Consider the following 11,016-nt stretch of genomic DNA (forward strand, 5'->3'; position numbering starts at 1 on the left):
TTCCCTTCAAAGCTCTCCTCTGCCTCAGGACCCGCCTCCTCAGGGCGCTGCCCCTCTGCCCCTGGGCTGGGAGTGGGAGACTCCACAGTCTCTGCACTTGGGCTGAGAAGTCTCACGGGGACTCGTCTGTTGATGGCGTTAGTCAGCCCGATGGCCAGCCGGATCCATTCCGTAGCGCTGCCTGAAAGGGAGCTTTACAAGTGCCCAGTATCCATTGGTATTTTCTGGGGCTCTGTGTAGGGGATTGGGCTTGGCCATCTTCTCCACGGGAAATGCCTCTTCTTTGGAACAGCAGCTCCAATGAGTTCATGGAACTTCTTCTCAGCTTGGGAAAGGGACGACTAAGGGGCAATGGGACAGAGTTTTGTGTAATGATGACAGGGGTGCAGAAAGCAAGAATAATTTTTTTCTCCTACTCAAGATCCCGGGTGACAGAATGAAACTGGTAAGTAACCAAATAAAAACTAAACCAAAAGGAAGCATTTTTGCACCCAGTGGAACTCCTTGCTAGAAGGTGAAATCTACAAGAAGGTCCAAAAAAGAACTGGATAATTTAATGTAGGAAAGGTCAATCAATGGCATTGAACCAGGATGGACAGGGCAGGCGTCCCTAGCTGGTGTATTCTAGAAGCTAGGAATGGGCGACAGGAGGGATCACTTAACAAGTGTCTGTCTCAAGGATTCCCACTGGACAATGAAATTGGTTGCTGTCATGAGACAGGATCCTGGGCTAATTGGGCAACTGGCATGGCCCCGTCTGGCTGTTCTGATGTTCTGTTTGGTCTCTGTTCTTGTCCCCTCTGGGCAATGGAAAATGGACCCTCGTCCTGAAGGGGACAGAAAATGTAGGTAATGAAAAAGGCATTTTCACGTGTCCCTGATGGTCTAGTGGTTTGGATTCAGCACTTTCCCTGCTGAGGCCTGGGTTCAATTTCCAGTCAGGGAAACCAGCCTTAGTTATTACAGACAATTGAGTATTTATTCATCTTACCTGATAGTTACAGCAGCTGTGGCCCAAGAGGTTCACTCAGAGCCCCTCTGCCATTTTCAGAAGGGGCAGAGCTGGGTGACTCAAACTGCCCCTCCTCTCTCCCATGTGGGCAGCCCTGCAGGAAGCTCTGTGGCACACACAGCACTAGCCCAGTTTGGTTGTTGAAGGACACAACACAGAACTGGCTCCAGCCCCCACTCAGTAAGCTGGGGAAATGACCCACCAGGCCTGGGCACCATGGAGCCTCCCTCTGACACAGTCATGGAGCCTTCACTCAGCTCTCACTGCTCGGTGCTGCCAGGGAGGGGCCTCACTGCGAGAGCCACCTGGGCAGGTTCCTGCCACAGAGACGCAGAACAGATGCTCAGATGGACACTGAGTATTGCTCAGTGCTAGGGTGAGACAGGGAAGGACAAAAGGGTCTAATGGCACCTGCTGCCTTTCAGAACAGCTGATGGCCCCACCCAAGTACCAGCCTTTCTCTCTGCCCCTGCTGGACTTCACTGGGCACTGTCTGGACTCAGGCCTCCCTGGCCTTCCCAGCACCAGCCTAAGGGCTCTGGAGAAGACATGGCAGCTCTATGGGCAGAGTCCTGAGCCTGAGCCCCTGGCTGGACAGGGCTCATTAAGCAGCTGGGGAAGGCTGGTCTGCTGCAGAGCTTAGGGCTGGCATGGACAATGACTTTTGCTGGGGAACCGCTCCCAGGGCTGCACTTTTCCATGCTATTAACGGAGGAGGTGGGGGTCTGGGATGCAGGTTGGATGCAGACAGGAGCTTGGGGCAGAGGATTGGGGTGCAGGATCTGGGAGGGATGCGGTTTCAGGATGGGCGCAGAGGCTTGTGTTTACATGGGGTACCAGCCAACAGCCCAGCACATTTCTCAGGCAGCCTGCCCTGCCCCCACACAGGCTCTCAACCTCCATTAACCAATAAGCTGAGATGCTGCAAAAGGCCCTTGTGATGTCACTTCCACACCCACCCCTGCCTTCTAGGGCTAATGTCCTGCCCCAGGCACCTTTTTGCATGGCTGAGCTGCTCCCAGGGGTGAAAGTGACATATTTCTTACAGGGCCTGTTCTATTGGGCACCACCCCTTGGGCCGGGGGAGGCTCAAGGCAGAAACGAGGGGGGTTTCAGTAAAGCTGCATGTGAATGGATCCATCTAGCAACCACTGCCAGCCACACGCACAGTGGGAGATTTTTGTGCAAGCACAATATGCAGTGGAGACATACTGGGAGAGAAGTGGCAGGCCTAGAAAGGAGGCATTGCTTCAGGTGCCAAAGCAGCTCAGTGGGAAGAGTGTTAGACTGAAGATCTAAAGGTCCCTGGTTCAATCCCAGGCTTTGGCAAAAGCCTTTGTTCTTGAGACTTGTCCCTTCTTTGGCTCCTCCGTGAATAGCCCAGCAGTGCCTCCTGGAAGGGCCTTCTCTGCCCTGCTCCTCCACTTAGGAGCCAGCAAGTCCTGCCCCTCCTCTGCCAGGGAAGGGAAAAGGAGCTCTCCTTAGAGCAGCATCAATCTAGCCCCCTAAGAACACCTGCCCTTGCTCTGCCAGCTGAGCTATTGAAGCTCCTCTCTCCCTGCTGCTTTGTCCATCCTGGCAGGAACAGAATCCGGGACTCACCCAATCAGGCCAGTGCCCAGTAACCCCAGACAGACGTGCACATCCGCACACTGGCAGCAGCTGTTGTGGGACTAGACGTGAGTCCCCACATGCCAGGCAGCCCAAGGGAGGGCTCTGGGATCTCAAGCAAACAGAGTCTCAGGCAGCAGCAGGGGGAGGGTCTCAGCAAACTGGGTACTCGGAGTTTGGGATCTCTGGAGGGGTGAAGCATCAAACCAGCCCCCTCCTGTGGGGCCTGTGAGTGTTGTAGAATCTGGGCCCCTGCAACTTGGCAACAGCAAACAAAAGGTCTGGGGACCACACAGAGACCCTGCTGGGCTGAGCAGGAAGTGGCTAGGACTTTGCTTTGTCTTTGGGCTTGTCTGTCTGCAGCCTGGAAACCTCCTGGCTTCTCAGACCACTGGTCTGGATGAAGCGTTACCGAAGTCGGAATAATGGAATTGCTGTGTAGACACTCCCATTGTTATTGCAGTATAACAGCCGTCATTCCCAAGGAACGCTGCTGTGTAGATGCAGCCTCAGAGAAATCCTAAGCAAGAGCTTCTACAATAGCAGGGGAGACCCACATCTCCATTCAGAGACCAGAGCACCCCACTGAGGGATGGTTTGAGTCTGGCGCCTTAGACCACTCGGCCATCCTGACACAACTGAAGTTTTCTTATATGTGTCAGTTGCTCGGTGAGACCAAGGGGGCCCCTCTCTTTCCCATCTAACAGCTGCTCTGCAGCACAGATGGGTTTATCCACACTCACCCTCACTCACCGTTGTGAGGTGTTTTGCAGTGAGCTGATAAGAAGGCTATGTCTATACTCGTGGCTTCTTGCATGAGTAATATGCAAATGAGGCTAAACGTGGAATATCGCCGAGCCTCATTTGCATAGCTAATGGACCACCATATTTGCGGAAGAAGCTCTTGTGCCAGAAGGAGCTGTCTACACTGCCCCTTCTAGAGCAACGAAAACCCTCCTGCAGAATGCCTTTATGCTGATTATTTTCAGGACATCACAAGGGCCTTTTGCAGCCCCTCAGCTTATTGGCCTAAAGGAGGTTGGGAGGCGATGACCTCACGGAGAGTCCATGACAATGGCCAGGTGGGACAGGAAGCAGGGCAAGGGCCATCTCAGAAATGCCCCTCCCCCCCCATTGCTTTTCTGCAGGGAGTCTCCTTCTTGAGATCTGCCCTTGAGGCCAGAGAGAGAATGAGGGTCACAAGCACGAGTGTGAGGAGGAGCCTCATTGGAGCCATCTCCTTTCCCTTGACTAACTGACCTGGAAGACAGACATCCCTGTGGAGAAGGGCAGAGTCACCAAGAGATTTGGTACTTGCATAGCAGGGGAATTAGCTCAAGTGGTAGAGTGCTTGCTTAGCCTGTGAGAGGCAGTGGGATCCTTACCTACATTCTCCAATAATGTGTGGTCCCTATTTTTTTCACAAACAGAGCCATCCAGAGGGCCAAGAGCCTCCAGTGGCCCCTCTCTCTTCCTACTCACGCACCCCAAAAGCCAGCCGCAGCTTAGTTCCAAATCAGTACATCTTATTGCACAAGGGATAACACCTCTTCCGAAATAGCTATTTTGAAATAGTGGTAGTGTGGATGCTCCACTGCTGCTATTTCAAAAAAGTTCCTGCGCAGGGCCATTCAAAGTCATTACTCCCCAGTGCCTCTTGTGGCTCTAAGTTGAGGTAGAGCAACCACTGGCAGCTTCTTGTGCAACAACTCTTTTGCAGAATAGTTCTTGTGCAAAAGGTCTTGTGCAAGAGAGCGTTCACACTGCCATGTGCTTTTGTGCAAGAGATGTGTTTTCCGCAAGAGCATCCATGGCAGTGTGGACGCTCTCTTGTGCAAGAAAGCATTGATGGCCATTTAAGATACGGGATTCTTGCGCAAGAAATTAATGTTGCCTGTCGACACTGCCCTCTTGTGGAAGAGCTCTTGCACAAGAGGGTTTATTCCTCGTTGGGAGAGGAATAATTCTTCCGGAAGAATACCTGTTTTCTGATGCTGTACTGTAAATTTACTTACACAAGAACATGCATGCAGTATAGACGCTCTGCAAAAAGCCTGCAGCATAGACGTAACCCCCAAGATGGATTGCAGCATAAATCAGAATGGTTTTAGAGACACTTTTCTTTTTTCAGAAGAGGCTTTTCTGACATTTGGCCCATCTACATGGGCCCAAATATGGGGAAAACCTTCTCTTTGGGAAGAGCCTTATTCCTAATACAATGAGGAATACAGGGCTTCCAAAACAACACGCCCACTGTTTTGGAAACTGATCTCAAAAAGTTGACCCGTTCCATGGATGCAGCAGAGATTTTCCCAGATACAAAAGGTATCCTGGAAAAGCTCGATAATTGGTATATAGCCAAGAAGGGAATTTGTCTTAGGGGTAGCTCAAAAGGGCACTATGGCTTAGCTGGCTAAAGCGCCTGCCTTGTAAGCAGGAGATCCTGGTTTCAAATCCCAGTGGTGCCTTGTTGCAGCCTTGGCTCATGTTTTCCTGCATCCTTCTGGGACACAGAAGAGGCCTCCCCTGGTCACCCATGGAACTGCTGGTTCAGGAAAAGGCTGATTGGGGAGGAGTGTTGAAAAGATGGAAACCACAAGCTTGGAGCAGGTGCAGAGGTTGCTGTGAGGCAGCAGGCAGGGCTTTGACTGCAATTGCTGGGACAGAGGAGCCAGTGCCACACACCCTTGTGATTCACTGGGGGTGTCAGTGCCCAGAGATCCTGCCAGGGATGTGAATGTAGACACATGAAATTGTAAATTAAACTGGGATTTAAATATTCTGCACTTCATTTGCATATTCACACTCCAGTGCTATTTGAAAATACTTTATTTTGAAAATATAGTATTAAATATGAAATAAGCGTATCTCAACAGCCTTTTGTATTTCAAAATAAAGTATTTTGCAATACAAAATGCTGTTGAGATATGCTTATTTCGGGAGACAACCCTTCCTCAGAAATAACCCTTAAACCACATTTTATAAGGAGTAAGGGCGATTTTGAAAGAAGGGTTTTCTTTCGAAATAACTGCGTCTAGACAGTGCCTGTTCTTTCAAAATAGGGTATTTCGAAATAGCGGCCAGATGTGATTATGCAAATCCCTGCTTTATTTGCAATTTCATTCAGCTGAATTTGCATTTCTCTCTCAAAAGAGGAATGACGAGTAGACAAACCCTCACACAGGAGATGCAGAGATCAGAATTTTCCTGCCTCCCTCAGCTTGTCTGGCTCCTTTGCCCCATTTCCTGCCTGCCTCAGCTGACCCAATGGCTGAAAGGGACAGCAGCTGCTGATTGGTTGGGGGGGGGGGGGAGAGAAGATGGGCAACAAGACCCTGGAAGCAAGACAGGCCAACATCCAACTCTTTCTGTGCCACTTGGCCTTAGATCCTAGCCACCCAGCATTCACTCTGATGAGGCCATAATCTGTAAAGGGGGAATTTTGACTGAATCTCCTCTGAGCTGGAATCCCAGCTCCCACAGGGTTCACTGGAAGGGGACAGCCCAGTAGGGACTGAAAAGCGGCAGTCTGGGTGAGGTATGAATTTACAACCTCAGCATGTCTCCTATGCACACTGCCTTATAAGTATTGTGCACTGACCCATTGCGCCACTGGAGTAGATGTTTGAGAGTTTTCTCCAAAGTCCTTACATTGAGAAAGTTAGCACAAAGTAGAACTGAGTGAGAGAGGCAAGAGGATCAATATTCAAGGATTTACACAAACCAACATTTCCCCAGTAGGGCCCACTGAGATTTGAACTCAGCTCGCAGGATTTAAACTCCTGAGTCCTGCCCCTTACACTATGGGACCAACACACTGCTTTCTGTTTGAGGTTCTCAGCTGGTAGCTGGTACTCTACTGTCCTTGCTTTTTCCATTCAGCTGCTTCACCTCTCCAGACCCTGCTCCATTTGTATGCAGCCTCATGGGAATGAGCTGGCTCCCTCTCTGCAGAAGAAGGAGAATCATTGCCCTGTCCCTCCTGTTTAGCTGGCTGGCCCCGGATAAGGTCACATGAGATTATCCAAATACATCCCCATAGCCACTGTTCCATATCTAGGGCCAACAGTGGATGAGCATTAATCAAGGAGGCAACAACTCACAGGAAGAAGTCAGGGAGAGCGACAGGGCTAATCAGATTATCTTGATTTGTCTTTGCCAAGCTGTGGCCATAACCAGCCTGGTCCCTGCTTGTGGCCAATGGGAGCTGCCTGCTTGAAGCCCTGGCACCTCCAAGCCAGCTCTTATTCACCCAGGCATACAACCTGTGTTGCCCATGCAAGGAAGGAGCTGCCTGAGAGTTGTGCTCTGCAGGTCTCCCAGTCAGAGCCTGCCTCTGGCATCCCCCTTCCCTCATCCCACTGGCACTCCCTGTGATAGGAAAGGGCAAAGACCAGGCAGGTTTCATGACAAGGCTGGTTTCCCTGATGGGGAATTGAAGCCTGGCTGCAACAGACCCTGCAAGCCCAGGGGGTCCTCTATACGGGGTAGGAGCCCCCAAGCAGCCTTCCTCCCGTCTTTGGCCTTCCCACCCCTCTGGCAGGAGTCACAGGACCAGCAGTACCACTGCACAGCTACAAATATCCCTGGCCAGTAGAAGTGTTGGAGCAGCCTCAGCCGGGTGCTCTGAATTCTCCAGTGGTCCCCAAAGGGGACGTCGTGGGCCAAATACAGCAGCTTGAGGTGATACTTTTGGGGGACTACCAGCTGCCACTGGACCCCCCATACCCTCATCTTCCTGGGGGGAAGCCATTACCGGAACAGGAATCCCCGCTCCCACAGGAATCTCTCTTGCCCACCTCTCCCCAGGGCCTGAGCTGCACGGATGCCAGCCTGGTCCCTCAGCCTCTGCAAGGAGAGGTCTGCCTGCACTTCAGCCTGGAATTCAGCCACTGGGGCAGGGATCGGGACCTGTTCCCCACCTTTGCCTACGTCCGGAGTCCCAGCTTGGCTGGACCCCGTGTCCACTGTGATGGGACCCTGAGGACCCTGCTGGGAGTCCTCCCCTGGATCCAGGTTGCCAGCCCCTTGCTGGTTCTGGCTCTGGGTGGTGACTAGAGCCCACTGGGATTCATGGGTCCACTTCTCTAGGTCATTCCCCATCAGCACTTCCGTGGGCAAGTGCGGGTGCACCCCCACTTCCTTGAGACCTTCCTTGGCCCCCCATTTCAGATGCACCCTGGCTACAGGCACCTTAAACAGGGACCTGTCTATGCCCTTCAGGGTCAGTTGAGTGTGGGGTAGTACCTGGTCTGGGGCCACTATGTCGGACCAGGCCAGCGTCACCTCCGCCCCTGCATCCCAGAAACCCGTCACCCCCTTGCCGTCCACCTGCAGAGGTATGAGGTATGAGATATTCGCTCTGCAGGGGCTGTCCTGCCCCCACCTGGTACATGGAGAAATCTGCCTCCCGAGGGTCAGACCTCCAAGGGGAGGTGCACTGAGCATCCTTCCCCCCTCTCTGAGGTTTGCCCGCTGGCCCCAGCCTCTGGGGCAGCCTGCCCTTCCTTCAGCTCCAGCCAGTTAACCCTGGAAAGTCCCAGGTCATGGGACCTGGTGCACTGAGCCCTCTTGTGGCCTTTTTGCCCACAGCAATGGCAAGTTAGGCCCTGCAGGCTCTTTTGGGTCAGCTCTGCCCTGGCCCTGGCTGGTTTTCTGGGGCATCGATTACTGGTCCTGGTCACTGGGGCTCGCCTCGGAGGTGCCTCTCTCCATCACTCAGCCGAGAACTGGTCTCTGAGCAATTCCCTTTCTCTCCGGGACTCCCGTTCACACCCAGACCGGCTCTCTGTGAACTCATCCACCAATCTCCCGGCCTCCTGAGGGTTCTCTGGTCTTCGGTCCTTGAGCCATAGCCTCAGTCTGGGTGTGCATGCTTCATAGAACTGCTCCATCATGACCAGCTTTAGCAGCTCCTCTGTGGTCTGGGTTCCGACTCCAGACACTCACTTGTGGCAGTATTGCACCACGCAGGAGGCCAGGTCCACATAGGTCTCCCGTGGCTCCTTCTGCACCCCCTGGAACTTCTTCCTGTACATCTCAGGGGTCTGCCTGAACTTGTGCAGCAGGGCCTCCTTGACTCAGTTGTAATCCCCTGGCTGTAGGTCCTCCAGCTGACTGATCACTCTGGCAACCTCCTGGTTCAGTGCGGGGATGAGCTCCTGCAGCCAGTCAGCTGGGGGGACCCGTTGCAGTCCACAGGCCCTCTCAAAGGAGCTAAGGAACCCGTCTATGTTGCCCATGTCCTTCAATTGGGCCACCACGAGCCTCTCCAAGTGTCTCGCAGCCCTGGGACCCATCCGCACTTGGTGCAGTCGGGGCCCTGCTGGTTCTCCATTCTGCCATGGCGAACTCATGCTGTCGCTGCCTCTCTCGGTCCTGGCGGTCCCTTTCTCGATCTTGGCGCTCCTTCTCTTGGTCCTCTACTTCCAATTCCTTCATCCGCAGCTGGATCTCCAGCCGCTGCAGCTCTGCTGGGCTAGACCTTGCCCTACGTGGACTACGGCTTGCAGGGCTTCCCTGGGAAGCTGTCCCATCTCTCCAGTGGGCTCCAGTGCTCCGCCCCCTCTCTGAGCCTGAGACTTTCCCAGGTGGGGTCTGGCTGCTTCCCACAGGCACAAGAGCCTGGCCCTGTGACTGGGCATTCTCCTCCAGCCTGGCAATCAGCTGGGCCTTGGTTGCTTTCCACAGAGGCAAGCCCCTCTCTCCGCACAGCTTCACCAGCTCTGCCTTCAAGAGTTGGGCATAAGCCATCTCCCCGCTGGTCCCCTCAGTGCAGACTTACCAGTCTAGTGCTGCAGTGCCCCACGATTCTCAGGAACCACTTTGCTCTGTCTCCAGCATGCCTGGCTCCAGGGCTCTTGCTTCTATTGTGCCTTGTCGCTCGCCGTTGAAAGCTCCATCCACGGGGTGCAGTGCATCCCACTTCTGACACCAGTGTGACGATGCGTTGGGGTTTTCCCGTCTCCTGCACCCCCGTAGTGGCATGAACAGACTCCACTAGCCAGTAAAATAGAAGGAGTTTATTGCTCCTCCAGGATACAGCACAGCATAGGTCTAATCTGGTTACAGGAACTGGGGCTAGGATGCCTCAGTCCCCCTTAAGATGGGGGAGACTGGGCCCCTAAATTCCAGCCCCTTTCCCTAGGCTGTCTCCTCCATGATCCCAGACAGAAACTAACTAACTCTCTTCTAGCCCTGCCCCCCAGCCAGGGGCGGCATTCCACCTTCCTTTGTTTCTCTCCCTGGGGGGTAGCTGGTCGGACAGGTTGAGAGACCCTTTTTGCATGACGACTCACCCACTACCCTGCTGGGCTGTACTACAGACAGCAGCCAGTGGAGGTCACCCACAGCCCACTGCCCAGCATAGCAACCAGCAAGGTATCCCCACTACGTCACAGAAGTGTTGGCCTTAGAAAGCTGCAAACAGTTGCCAAAGTAGTTCAGTTGGGAGCGTGTTAGACTGAAGATTTGAAGGGTCCTGGATCAATCCCTAGCTTTGGCAGAAGCCTCTCTTGAGATGGCTTAGTCTATTTTGGCATCTCTCCATCTCTGGTAAGCAAACATCTGGGCTATGTCTACACTTTTGGGTTCTTGTGCAAGAAGTTTTGTGCAAGAACATGTCCACACTGCCATGTGTGAGCTGTGCTTTTGTGCAAGAGCATCGATGGTGGTGTGGATGCTCTCTTGTGCAATAACTTTCCAATTGCCATTTTAGCCATAGGGCTTTCTTGCACAAGAAACCCCTGCCGAGCATCCACACTGCCCTCTTGTGCAAGAGCCCCTGTGCAAGAGGGCTTACACCTGTTAAAAAAAGAGCATAGCTCTTGCACAAGAAGCCCTCTCTTACCACGCCGTACTGTAAATCTTCTTGCACAAGAGCAGGCAGGCAGCGTGGACGCTCTGCGGATTCTTGCACAAGAACAGCCATTCTTGCACAAGAACCTGCCAATGTAGACATAGCTCTGCAGCCGAGTTCAAAGGCTGTATCAAGAGGCCAGGAATGACATCATAAAGACGATGACATTTCAGGGTTAGAAACCGGAGAGGGGATTTTATGCCACCTCAGAGATTGTTGACACAGTAGAACAGGGCACTTGGCTTCAGCTGCTCCCAGCTGGGGGGGGTTGTCACAGATGGCAGGGAGTCACCCCTTACCAATACAAGCCCCTTCCTCACACTCAAATGCCTGAGATATTTATACCTTCTTACAAAGTCACAGTGGAAATGTACAGAGAAAAGAGGAAGTAAGGCACTTTATCCTTAAATGGTAATCTCTGCTTGTCCCGATAAATTGCAAGCAGTGCAATTTTTTGTTTGTTTGTTTAACAGCATTGTGGTTTCTCGCTCAACTTGCTTAGGAAGCTCGCTTCTGACACAGGATGCACTACGTA

At 52.9% G+C, this 11,016-nt stretch overlaps 3 non-coding genes across 3 annotated transcripts; all 3 read left to right on the forward strand.

The window, feature by feature from the left end:
* The first annotated feature begins 874 nt into the window (after positions 1-874).
* Positions 875-946, forward strand: TRNAE-UUC (transfer RNA glutamic acid (anticodon UUC)). Its single transcript has one exon. It is a non-coding gene; the product is annotated as a tRNA-Glu (tRNA).
* Positions 947-2,268: 1,322 nt separating this feature from the next.
* TRNAF-GAA (transfer RNA phenylalanine (anticodon GAA)) lies at positions 2,269-2,341 on the forward strand. Its single transcript has one exon. It is a non-coding gene; the product is annotated as a tRNA-Phe (tRNA).
* A 2,676-nt stretch (positions 2,342-5,017) lies between these two features.
* Positions 5,018-5,091, forward strand: TRNAT-UGU (transfer RNA threonine (anticodon UGU)). The gene has a single exon. It is a non-coding gene; the product is annotated as a tRNA-Thr (tRNA).
* The last annotated feature ends 5,925 nt before the right edge of the window (positions 5,092-11,016 follow it).

Source organism: Pelodiscus sinensis, chromosome 31, assembly GCF_049634645.1.
Source record: "Pelodiscus sinensis isolate JC-2024 chromosome 31, ASM4963464v1, whole genome shotgun sequence".
Classification (NCBI taxonomy): domain Eukaryota; kingdom Metazoa; phylum Chordata; order Testudines; family Trionychidae; genus Pelodiscus; species Pelodiscus sinensis.